Raw genomic sequence first — 13,481 nt, forward strand, 5'->3', positions numbered from 1 at the left:
TATTCATCTGTATTTTGCACAAAGTTACTGTGTTTCCATTGGGTACATATCACTTTCACATTTCACTTTTTAAAACGTGTGGTATGTGTAAGCACATCTGATCATTATGTGAGTCACTGTTCTGAGGAGGGCATTGTTATCAAAGCTGAGTAAATGCTCTGTGCTGGAACTACGTGATGTGGACATAACATGTGTGTCTGAGTGTGGGTGGCAACACAGGAGAAGCTTCACAGAAGGTCTTGTTTTACACTGACAAGAAGCTAAGTAAAAGTTGTTAGTACATGTGGCTATGACTGGGCAAGGGAAAGGTGTTTCACTCACTGCTGGAGTATTCAAACTGTTTGAAAGGAATTTTACTGCGTATATAAGTGTACCATTGAAACATTTGTAAGCTGTCCAACTCTGAAATGTCTATTCTTTTTTCTACACTTTAGAAACAAAATAGCACATAAAATGTGTGATAATGCATACATATAAAATTAATTATCTAAGAAAGGAAATATTCCAGAGGCAAGGCAGTGAAGATAAGACAAGCTGCACATGGGCTGCGGATCAGGATGGTTCCATCACCTCTACACACAGCACCCTGTTATCTGCCCAGGAAGCCCTCCCCCAGCCCCACCCCCCCACTCTCCTCCATACACAGCAGTGGGCCTACTACCTCTCGTGCATCTCTGAGCTGGAACAGTCAGAGAGTGAGTGCCCCTCTGAGAGAAAGCCTGAGTTTAACAAGGTAAAGGAGGGGGAAGGAATAACTGCATAAGGGAAAGGAAGGAGAAGGAGGAGGAAGAGTGTGCTGGCTCATCTGCTCCCTTCCTTGAAGTCTCAAAGCCCTTTCTTCCCATTGTCTCTTCTTTGAGTTGGTTGGTGTGCAGCTCTTCCATTTGGGGACGCATTATCACAGGTTCTCAGTGTGCAATCATTTAATGTGGAGCCCATTTGGTATTTTAATTTTACCTTAAAATAATTGATTCCTAAAGTCTGCCATTTTAAAGGCAAGCATTCTGAAGAAGGCAAGGATACTAGTGACTTCTTTAGCTATACTTCTATTGCTATTAACTGGGCAAGTTTTTTAAGAGAGTCTCCCATGTGCCTGTAGCAATGAATGGTTCTTGAGACAGAATAGTCAATATGGTACAGTTTTCCCAGTGATAGGACTGCAAGTGGAATGAGACACCATAAAGCAGTTAAAATGCAGTGTGTGTCACAGAGAAAGAGAGAAAGACTTTGGGGGTGATTGCAGAAGTCTTCCTGTATGAAAGGACAAGAAGAGGTCCAGGTAAAGGCCAAGAAAGGGAGAACAAGTGACTTGGATAACAGGCGACTAGAGTGAAGGCTGACCTGTGAAAGGTGCTGAGCTGGGAGAGAGTGTGAGAGTTCAATAATGCCCTGAAGTTGCTCTTGCCGGGCAGAGGAGATGATGTAGAAATAAAGCAGCCAGCTAAAGACTGGTCCCATCATATCATACACCAGATGCCCAAATATCACTTACCTTTAACAGCAACAGGGAGTGAGTAACGATTTTTAAGCCAGAGTAGGGCGTGTCAAAATTCACATTTTTTAGTTAGCATTGTAGCAAGTGAATCAGAGGAAGAAACACTGGAGCCAATGAGACCAGCTAGGAGGGTACACCAGGGTTCCTCATGAGTCATTAGAGGAATCAGAACTAAAGAAGTAGCAATGGGGAAAGAGAAATTATGTGAAGTCCTGTGATTTAAAAGAGATTTCAGAAGAACACTTCACCTTCTCCTGGAATGGAATTCCTCTATGGACCCCATATCTCCTCTAAAATGTCATGATTTTCTAACTTGCGGAGTAAACCATAAAACTTACCATTATGAACATACACTGTATGAAATGTAGGGGAAAGGGACGAAAGAGGAAAATTGGTGAGAAATGCAAATACACACATGACACTTGGAGGAAGAAGATGTATGTTCATGTCGTATCCTCATTTCTTCTACTAGTTAAAATATTTGTGACTCTTCTCCACCATTGCATAATCCTTTTGCCTTCATGGAGCTTCCACTCCATTGCTTACTGCCCCTCCCCCCACCTCAAGGTCAGCAGCACAGGAAGTCTCTCTGAATCTGTCCCTCCATTGCCATTTTCACAGCTGTTTCCTCTGACACTGGGCTTTTTGTCCTGCTCTTCTTTTTGAAATTTATTTAATTATTTTTCAAGTACAGTTTTCTGTCTTTTACTCCCATCCCAGCCTACCATCCCCATGCTCCCACCTCCCTCCCATTTCCACCCCCCTTAGTTGTTGTCTTTGTGTCCTTTATACTAGTTCCTGTAACTCCTTCCCCTTTTCCCCCTGAAATTCCCTCCCCTCTCTTCTCCGGTCACAGCCTGTTCTCTATTTCAGTGTCTTTGGTTATATTTTGCTTACTTGTTTGTTTTGTTGTTTAGGTTCCTGTTAAAGGTGAGATCATATGGTATTCATCTTTCACTGCCTGGCATATTTCACTCAGTGTAATGCTTTCCAGTTCCATCCAAGCTGTTGCAAAGGGTAGGAGCTCCTTCTTTCGTTCTGCTGCATAGAATTCCATTGTGTAAATGTACCATAGTTTTTTGATCCATTCATTTACTGATGGGCACCTAGGTTGCTTCCAGCTCTTGGCTATTGTAAATTGTGCTGCTATGAATATTGGGGTGCACAGGTTCTTTTGGCTTGGTTTTCAGGGTTCTTAGGGTATAATCCTAGCAGTGCAATTGCTGGGTCAAAAGGCAGGTCCATTTTTATTTTCCTGAGAAAATTCCATACTGTTTTCCATAATGATTGTACCAGTCTGCCATCCCACCAACAGTGAACTAGGGTCCCCTTTTGTCCACAACCTCTCCAACATTTGTTGTTTGTTGCTTTGTTTATGGTGGCCATTCTGACCAGTGTAAAGTAGTATCTCATTGTGGTTTTAATTTGCATCTGATAGCTAGTGATATTGAGCATCTTTTCATGTGTCTCTGGATCCTCTGTATGTCCTCCTTGGTGAAGTGTCTGTTCAAGTCCTTTTACCATTTTTTAATTGGGTTGTCTTCTTAGAGTGGAGTTGTGTAAATTCTCTATACATTTTGGAGATTAAACCTTTGTCTGAGGTATCATTGGCAAATATCTTTCCCAAAGAGTTGGTTCTCTTTTTATCTTAATACTGTTTTCTTTAGCTTTGCAGAAGCTTTTAATTTTGATGAGTCCCATTTGTTTATTCTTTCCATTATGTCCCTTGCTGTAGGGGTACATATCAGTAAAGATGTTGCTGTGTGAAATATGTGAGATTTTCCTGCCAGTGTTCTCCTCTAGGACTTTAATGTTGTCACGGCTTATATTTAAGTCTTTTATCCACCTTGAATTTATTTTGGTGTATGGTGTAAGTGGGTGCTCAAGTTTCATTTTTTTGCATGTAGTTGTCCAGTTCTCCCAACACCATTTGTTGAAGAGGCTATTTTTACTCCATTTTATGTTACTGCCCCCTTTGTCAAATATTAATTGACTGTAGAGAGCTGGGTTGATTTCTGGGCTCTCTGTTCTGTTCCATTGGTCTATGTGCCTGTTTTTATGCCAGTACCAGTCTGTTTTATTACAGTGGACTTGTAATATAGTTCGGTATCAGGTATTGTGATCCCTCCTGCCTTGTTCTTTCTCAGAATTTCAGCTGCTGTTCAGGGTCATTTATGGTTCCATATAAATTTTTGAAGTGTTTGTTCTATGTCTGTGAAATATGTCCTTGGTACTTTAATAGGTATTGCATTGAATCTATAAATTGCTTTGGGCAGTATGGACATTATGAAGATGTTAATTCTTCCAATTCATGAACACGGTATATATTTCCAATTGTTTATCTTCTTCCTTGATTTCTTTCTTTGGGGCTGTGTAGTTTTCTGTATACAGGTCTTTCACCTCCTTGGTTAGGTTTATTCCCAGATATTTTATTTTTGTTTTTGCTATCTCGATTGGGATTTTTTTTATTTCTGCTTCTGCTTTTTTATTTTTAGTATACAAAAATGCCTATGATTTTTGGATATTGACTTTGTATCCCACTGTTTTGCCAAATTCATTTATTAGGTTGAGCAGTTTTTGGGTAGAGTCTATAGGATTTTCCATGTACACTATCATGTCATCTGCGAACAATGACAGTTTTATTTTCTCCTTTCCGAATTGGATGCCTTTTATTTCCTTTTCTTTCCTGATTGCTGTGGCTAAAACTTCCAGTACTATATTGCATAGAAGTGATGAAAGTGGTCATTCTTGTCTCGTTACGATCTTAGTAGAAAAGCTTTTAGTTTTTGCCCATTGAGTATGATGTTGGCTATAGGTCTCTCATATGTGGCCTTTATTATATTGAGGAATGCTCCCTCTATTCCCACTTTGCTGAGTGTTTTTATCATAAATGGGTGTTGTACCTTATCAAAAGGTTTTTCTGCATCTATTGGTATGATCATGTGGTTTTTGTCTTTGCTTTTGTTTATGTGATGTATTACATTTACTGATTTGTGAATATTGAACCATCCTTGCATCCCTGGGATGAATCCCACTTGGTCATAGTGTATGATCTTTTTGATGTATTGTTGGATGCGATTTGCCAATATTTTGTTGAGGATTTTAGCGTCTATGTTCATCAGTGATACTGGCCTGAAGTTTTCTTTTTGTGTGTGTGTGTGTCTCTATCTGGTTTTGGAATTAGGATGATGCTGGCTTCATAAAAAGAGTTTGGGAGTCTTCCATCATTTTGAATTTTTTGGAATAGCCTGTGAAGAATAGAAGTTAGCTCTTCCTTAAATGCTTTGTAAAATTCTCCTGTGAAACCATCTGGTCCAGGGCTTTTGTGTGATGGAAGTTTTTAAATTACTGCTTCAATTTCTTTTGCTGTTATTGGTCTGTTCAGATTTTTGCTTCTTCTTCATTGAATTTTGGAAGATTATATTTTCTCTAGAAATTTGTCCATTTCCCCTGGGTTTTCAAATTTCTTAGCATACAGTTCTTCATAGTAATTTCTTACAATCCTTTCTATTTCTGTGGTGTCAGTTGTAATCTCTCCTCTTTCATTTCTGATTGTGTTTATTTGGGTCCTCTCTCTCCTTTTCTTGATGAGCCTACTTAATGGCTTGTCAATTTTGTTTATCTTTTCAAAAAACCAGCTCCTGGATTCATTGATTCTAAGAATTGCGCTTTTAGTCTCTATGTCATTTAATTCTGCTCTGATCTTGATCATTTCCTTCCTTCTACTTGCTCTGGGCTGACTGAGTTGTTGTTCCTCAAGTTCTTGTAGGTATAGGGTTAGGTTGTTTGTTTGAGATGTTTCCATCTTCTTTAGATAGGCCTGTATTGCTATGATCTTCCCTCTCAGGACTGCCTTGGCTGTGTCCCATAAGTTTTGGGTTGTTGTGAGTTATTTTCATTTGCTTCCAGAAACTTTTTGATTTCTTTCCTAATTTCATTCTTGATCCATTCATTGTTTAATAGCATACCATTCAGTCTTCATGATTTTTGGTGTTTTGGGTTTTTTTCTTTGGGGTTGGTTTCCAATTTCAGTCCCTCGTGGTCAGAGAAAATGCTTGGTATGATTTCAATTTTCTTGAATTTTTTGAGGCTTGTTTTGTGTCCTATCATGTGGTCTATCGTTGAAAATGTTCCATGTGCATTTGAAAAGAATGTGTATTTAGCTTCTTTGGGATGAAGGGCTCTACATATATCAGTTAAGTCCAATTCATCTAGGATGTTGTTTAATGCTACAATATCTTTGTTGATATTTTGTTTGGAAGATCTGTCCATTTTTGACAGTGGGATGTTAAAATCCCCTACTATAATTGTGTTGGTGTTAATATCTTTCTTGAAGTCCTCTAAGATTTTCTTTATATATTTGGGTGCTCTTATATTGGGTGCATATATATTTACGATGTTAATGTCTTCTTGGTGGGTTCTTCCCTTGAGTATAATGAAGTGACCTTCTGGGTCTCTCTTTATGGCCCTTTTTTTGAAGTCTATTTTGTCTGATATGAGAATTGCTACCCTGGCTTTTTTTTTTCTTGTTCATTTGCTTGGAAAATTTGTTTCCAGCCTTTCACTTTTAGTCTGTGATGGTCTTTTGTCCTAAGGTGGGTCTCTTCTAGGCAGCATATGTGTGGGTCATGTTTTCTTAGCCATTGAGCTATTCTGTGTCTTTTGATTGGAGCATTTAATCCATTTACGTTTAAGGTTATTATTGATAGGTACTTATTCATTGCCATTTTTGTACCTGTGTTCCTCTCTGCCTCTCTTTTTTCCCTCCTTTCCTTAAAGTAGTCTTTTTATATTTCATGTAAAGCTGGTTTGGTGGAAGCATATTCTTTTAGACTTCTTTGTCTTGGAAGCTCTTAATTTGGCTTTCTATCTTGATTGAGAGCCTTGCTGGGTAAAATAGCCTCGGTTGTCAGCCTCTGGTTCATATTACTTGGAATATTTCTTACCATTCTCTTTTTGTTTTCCATTGAAAAGTCAGTAGCTAACCTTATTGGGGCTTCCTTGTGTGTTATTTCCTGTTTGTCCCTTGCTGCCTTTGAGATTCTCTCTTTGTCTTGGAATTTTGCCCTTTTAATGATGATGTGTCTTGAAGTGGGCCTCTTTGGGTTCCTCTTGATTGGGACTCTCTGTGATTCCTGTATTTGAGTGTTTTTTTTTCTCTCATCAAATTAGGGAAGTTTTCCATCATTACTTTTTCAAATAGATTTTCTATCTCATTCTTCTCCTTCTGGTATTCCTATTTTTCAGATATTATTATGTTTCATATTGTCTTGCATTTCTCTTAATCCCTCTTCATTCTTTCTGAGCCTCTCTTCCTTTCTTGCTCTTTTTGGGAGTTTTTTTCTTCTTTGTCCTCCAACTTGCTGATCCAATCTTCTGCTTCATCGATCCTGCTTTTGATTCCTTCCACTGTGTTCTTCAGTTCAGAAATTGTATTCTTCATTTCCTCTTGGTCCTTGTTGATAGTTTCTATTTCCTTTTTCATGTGGATATGGTTTGCAGTGAGTTCATTGTAGCTCCCCTGTAGTTTCTGGTAGCTCATTGTGAGCTCTTTGAATTTCCTGATAACCAGTGCTTTGAATTCAATATCTGATAGCTGACTTGCCTCTATTTCATCTAGCATTGTTTGTGAGTCTTCTTTCTTTCCTTTCATTTGGGGATTGGTTCTTTGTCTTCCCATTGTCTGTGAGACTCTTCTTGTTAGCTTCAGTTTCTTAAACTGATTTGTTCTGTCTCCCTGGGTTTATGGTGTGAACTTCTGTGGTGTAATACCTGTGAAATTCAGTGGTGCAGTCTCCTTCAGGTATCGTGATGTTCTCCATTTCCACCTACTTGTTTTTTCATGTGTGTGTGATCACTTGGAGGCGGAGGCAAAATGGTTTATGACAGCAGAAGAGTATTTTATGATATTCACAGTTACAGCTGATAGAGAAGCGATAGAAGATCTTTAGGCTATATATAGTGTTAATTGTAATCTTCAATCCAACTTGCCACTTTTAAGAAAGGATCGATAAACTATAAGTCTCTTGTTGGGGAGGGAAGGCTTGTGAGTTGGATCTAGAAAGCAGTGAGGTTGCGGGCAGTCAGATTTTGAGGTGAAATGACAGTAAAGAATAGTAAATAGGTGTAGTGTGTGAGCAAATAGAGTTAATCACTACAGTAATAGAATTCAGGGACCTGTAAAGTGGGCTAAGATTCAGGAGATGTGTTGTGAAGTATTTACAGTTGTATAGAACAGCTATTATTTACAATAATGTTAGAGCAACAATCACATGACAGACTCTATGTGATCTGTCTGAATAGTGGGTATAGAGCTTTGGGTAGTGTGGTAAAAGAAAACAAGTGGCGTGAAGTACAGGAAATTAGCAATACACTGTGGAGGAGACAACAGGGGAAACCTGTCAAATAATACAATATAACCAGCCAAGGCTAAGAAGCCTATACAGAAAGAGGAGGAATACAAAGGTACTACTAAAATATAAAAGAAGTGAGAATAATAATAAAAAAACAAATATGCAGCACCTTGTGGCTTCTCTGCTATAGCAAAATGAAATTTGTCTCTCTGTCTCTACTGTTGGGATGCCCCCTTTTTGGGTCCCACGCTGGTCTTTTTATGGTTCCCAGTTGTTTGTGTCTCTTGTGGGTAAAAGAAAACAAAGCAACAAACAAAAAAAAAGTCAGGAGAAGGGAGGAAAAAGCAATAAGTTTGGAAAGAAAGGAAGAAGGGCTAAAACAAGAAAAAAGAGGAGATGAACAAAGTATTGAAAGATAAAACAATAATAAAATTAAGTATATATATGATTACTAAAAAAAATAGTTACTAAAGGGAAAAAAAATCCCTTGTTTGTTTCAAACTCTCCAAACCAGTTTTTCTGGTTGCAGCAGGGTGTGGGTTGATTGGTGTGGTTTTTCTGAGTGTGCTCTCCCAAGAGCTAGCTTCTCTCCAGTGCTCCAGGAAGGAGATCTAGGTTCTTTTCAGAGCATCTTCCCCAGGGGTCCTCTATGTGGGCTGGGGTGCAGGCATGCGCGTTCCAGCCAGGCTACCAGACTGGGTTGCAGGTGCCCGTGCACCTGCCAGGCTGCCTGGGTCCTGCAGGATCTGGCACGGTCCTTCCCAGTCCTGTGGCAGAACTCAAATGCTTCCACCCCTCCTGTGGATCTCTGACAGGCTGGTTGGAAAGCAAGCCAAGCTGCCTTCACAGGAGAACACCTCAGTTCACTTTCCAAAAAAAAAACTTCTCCAGAAAGCCTGCCTCTCAACCCAGCCCAGTCTCCAGCTAGACCGGTGATGCCAATGCGCCTCTCAAGTCTCCTGAACTGGTGACCAACCACAGAGCCTGGAGCTGAACATGGACCTTTGTCCTTGCTATCCTGTCTGTAAACTCAAGCAGACAGGTCTCTGCTCGGTGTTGCCCAGCCTTGCTTAGACAGCGAGGGAGGGAGCTGATGACCCAGTTCTGTCCCAAGGACCCTGCAGCGGGCCCAAGGCTCCCAAAGAGTCTACCACAGACCCGCCAGGTGCCAGGCTCCTGAAGAGTCTATGGCAGATGCCCCCGGCGCTGATCCCAGACCGATGCCTCTGGACCCCGACCAGAGGGGATCTCAGTGGCACCAAGGCCGCTAGGCGCTGGCTGAGGGCACCAGCCCCTGCTGCCACTACTCTTGTCTTTACTCAGGTCCCTGAGACCCCACTGACCTGCAGCTGTCTGGTCCTTCAGCGTCCGTCACAATCTCTGGTCTCTTATTTTCATAAATGCTGGGGAACTGTTGGTTGATTGTGCCGTTCCTTAATAGATCTGCCAGGATTTTCTCCCATGTGTACGGGAGCTGGAATCCACTCTGTCCTACTCCGTCGCCATCTTCCCCCTCCCCTTGTCCTGCTCTTATTCTTTGAGACCGCTAAGATTATCCAGGATAGTCTCTCTTTTTAGAAACCCTTAAGTTAAATACATCTCCAAGTTACTTTTAACCTATCAGGCAACATATTCACAGGTTCTAAACATCTTTTGGGGGGTATTGTTTAGCCCACTACAGAACCTATTCAAATTGGCCACGTAGTTTTTCCATGTGACCCTAGTCATCTTCAACACCTTCCTCCCTGTCTCTTTTTTTTTACATCTCCTGCTTTATAAGGGGAATTATGTTTCCAAGAAGCTCCAAAGAACTTCCATTAACATTCCTCGTGATCTAGGTCTGCTGGAAACATATGCATTCAGTTTTTGTTGGTCTGAAAATGCCTTTATTTCTCTCACATCTTCAGAAAGTACTTTCTGTACACAGACAATTCTTTGTTGATAGTTGTTTTCTCCACAAGGTAAAGACGTCACTCCATTGTCCTCTGGTTTGCGTAGTTTCTGAGAATTCTGCTGTGCTTTAGATCTTTATTCTTTTGTAAGTGGAGTCTTTAATCTTGCCTTCAAGATTTTTTCTTCATTTTTAGCTTTTAGGCAGATAGGATATTATGGGTCTAGGCTTTTTAAAAATATACTATCTGGCTAAATTTATTTGATTTCTGCTTTAATTTATTTCACTATTTTTTCAGCCATCATCTCCTCAAATATTTCTTGAACTCCTTTTTCTCCATTTTTCTTTTGTGATTTTTTTAATTTTGTGTATGTTAGATGGTTTAATATTGTCCCACAGTGCTGGGAGACTCTCTACTCTTTTTATATTTATTATTTTTCCCTGTAAGATTTAGTTTAATTAATTTTTATTTACTTACCTTTATTGTCACAGATTGTTTTTTGTTTGTTGGCTCTTTTGAGTTGACTCATAAGTGATCTTTATTTCTTTTATTGTATTTTTCATATTCTAGAATGGAAATATTCTTCATATTTCCATTTAATCTATTCATATAGTTTTTAATTATCTATTGAAATTCCTCAATGATGATGTAGTCCATCTTTTCCTTAAACTTATTTATGAGAGTTATTTTAACCCCCTGTGTGATAGCTCCTGTACACAAGTATATCTGATTTGGGTTCTGTTAATTGCTTTGTTCAGTGATACAGCAATTTTTCTTACTCTTCCTTTGAAATTTAATTTGGATTGAAAACAGGATATTTCGTGTGTAGGATAATGGACCGTATGATAAACAGTATTATGCTTTGCAGAGGACACATCTTCTGTTTATCCCCTAGCACAGAGTGTGTGGGGTGTGGGAATTATTCAGCCATGGTTGGGGCTTGGTCTGAGCTTTGTTGTTGCTCTGGTTATCCTCAGTGCACCAACCAATTCCATTTCCTCTGGCATCACCTGTGCCTGGGGTGGGGTGATCAGTGCGGGGAGGGTTTCCCCAGTATCGCTGTTCCTCCCTTAGTTTCCAGCTCCCCCTGTGGGACAGCATGTCAGAGTGTGTGTTCCCACATGTGGCCTCTGCCAGAGCTAACTGCTGTTCCATGTTCCTCAGTCCTGCTCAGCAGATGGTGAGGGTTTGTTCTCTGTTGTCCTGCTTCTGTCTCCGTCTCAGGCAGACACTTTCTCCAGGTGTCTCAGGCAGGGTTGGGGCTTTGTGATCTTGGTCTTCCACAGTGTGAGGAGGTGGATCATAGTCTCAGCAGAGTAGTCTCCTGCCCAGTGGAAATCCCAGGGCTGGAATGTGTGTGTATGTGTGTGTTTTCCATTATTTTTCTCAGCACTGAGTCCTCATCTGTCTCTGAGGGAAACAGCATTCGCTGCCTTTCCCCAGTGGCTTCAGACTCTTCTTCCATTAGGAAGCCAGGCTTGGTGTTGGGAGTATGTCTGCTGCTCACTGTGGAGGCTGGGGCTGATCATTGACCTGCGCCATGGAAGAGGCTCAGTCTGGCTGTTCACCCTCCTCAGACATTCTTCAGAGAACTGTTCCAAGTTTGTCAAAAACCTTGAGAACTGATAGAGACTTTTCCTTTTTCTGTAGCTCTCAGTCACTCAATGCTTAACAGTATTCCACACTTGAACTTAAGCCCTATGTTAAAGCCATTCTCAGTGATTTGTTAGGTTGCTCTATTTTCCTCCCATGCCCAGGTAAGTAAGAGCTCACATCTTTTCTCTTTCTGGATGTACCTGTTTCTTGAGATTTCATGCTATTTGGTTGCTCTGCCGTCTTGTCTTACTGGAGATTTCAAGAATAGTTATAATTTTGTAGATTAAATTTATTTTGTTTCCGGATGTAACAATGCTCTTTTCAGCTTTCTACCATCTCAGTGAAAGCTAGAATAGGATCAATTACTTATTTTTTCCTTTTAAGTAGACTCTAATTTTTAGAGTGGTTTTAGATTTACATAGCAAAGATGAGCAGGAGTGTGGGTTTCTTTGCCCACACCACAGCCTTCCCATTGTTAACATGCTGCACCAGACTGGTATATTATCAGCTACTTTTAAAGGTCTGTTTCAACAGATAAATTAATTGTAAATGGGGGATGACAATTTTACAGATAAAGAAAATATAGCACTGTCAGCTAATGATTTCTAAGCAAATAAATTTTAAGTGAAACAAACCATTTATCAGGAAGTAGTATCCCCAAATTGTATGCATGGAGTTTGAAGCAAATACTTTTTTCATATTCCTATTTTTGCAAACCTAGGTTGCACATTGGTAGTATACATTAGCATGTCTGTCACAAAGGCTTCTTGAAGGAACATTGAATTTCTAGGTGAACACTTATGGGATGACATTCTTAGGCAGAAGAGAGAGCATTTCCTGTTTGGGAAACAGCAGGGATTATAGAATGGGTGGGGCTCACATGAGTGGGGAAAAAGTGAGATTGTGGGTGACTTTGAAACTCTTCACTCTGAGTTCACTGAGCTCTGGAAGTAAAGTAGTCATTGGGTTTCACAGCAAATCTTTGTGCAGTGGGTCATGGTACAACAGAGAGTGGTAATGCAGAATTGACATGACGATGTTGTACAGAGTGAATTGTTTTAGTAGTTTTCAAATTTTATTCTATCAGAAACATCTGAAAGTCTTCCAAGTCTTTGCTGTGGTTTTTGGAACTGAAGTAGTACCATGAGACATGCATTCAGATGTTCACCACACTTGCAGTGCTCACAGCAGCCCTTTGCACAGATCTCAGAGGATGAGAAAAACTCTTGACTCCAGAAAGACAGGTAGGGACACTGGGAGCAGAGGACGATAATTGGTTTTCCACCAGCTTGGAGGCATGCCTGTCACTGCTCACTAGAATAAGAGCATGAGGGCTAACTATCAAGATTGGAGTAGAGGAGGATATTCTAAGACCCCATTAAAAGGGCCCCATGATTTTGTTTAGAATCACCTTAGGCTTCATGAATTGTAGCCTGAGGAAGATGGAGAATAGCTTATCAAGGGAGAAGAGGGCAGCATAAGAGAATTGGGAGTGGTGACAGCAATTAACACTCTGATGCAAAGAGCTCTGGGGGATCTGTCAGCCCACATGGCTAATTCAGCCACTGCTACACCATTAGGGCTGTGTCTGAGCCAACCATGGGGCCCCTGTGAACTTCTTCCCAGCAGTGGCCCTCACCATGTCAGCTAGTCCAACCTGTGAAATCTCAGCCCAGGTGGCAAGGAGCCTGGGGGACTTCATGTCCTCTCCACAGTCTGTCACTTTATTGGAAGATAGCAGTCTTCAGAAACCCACTTAAACCTAGACTGAAGTGTACATCTGCATTTTTCTTGCTGCCTCTACTCAATATTTGAGAGTTCTAGTAGAGGCATCAACAGTGGGTGGGTTCACCTGATTTTTAGGGACTTTGGATCAGAGATAGGGAGCTCAGATGTTGAAATCTTCTCACTCTAAATAGTATAGTGAATGTAGTCCAGTTATTCTGCTTTTCTAAATGACAGGCTTAGGCACATTTTTGTTCTAAGGGTTTTCTAGTCCAGACTTTAGTGCTTGCAGAGAGAAAGAGGAGGGGTGAAATGAAGGGAGGTGAGGAACAGGATGATCTAGTATTTAGATACTGGAGATCCCATGGATGAATTCTACAAGAAATTTGGGTGAGATGCTAAGGGACAAGCCCAGATGTG

Source organism: Artibeus jamaicensis, unplaced genomic scaffold (assembly GCF_021234435.1).
Source record: "Artibeus jamaicensis isolate MK-2021 breed Jamaican fruit bat unplaced genomic scaffold, CSHL_Jam_final contig_704, whole genome shotgun sequence".
Lineage (NCBI taxonomy): Eukaryota > Metazoa > Chordata > Mammalia > Chiroptera > Phyllostomidae > Artibeus > Artibeus jamaicensis.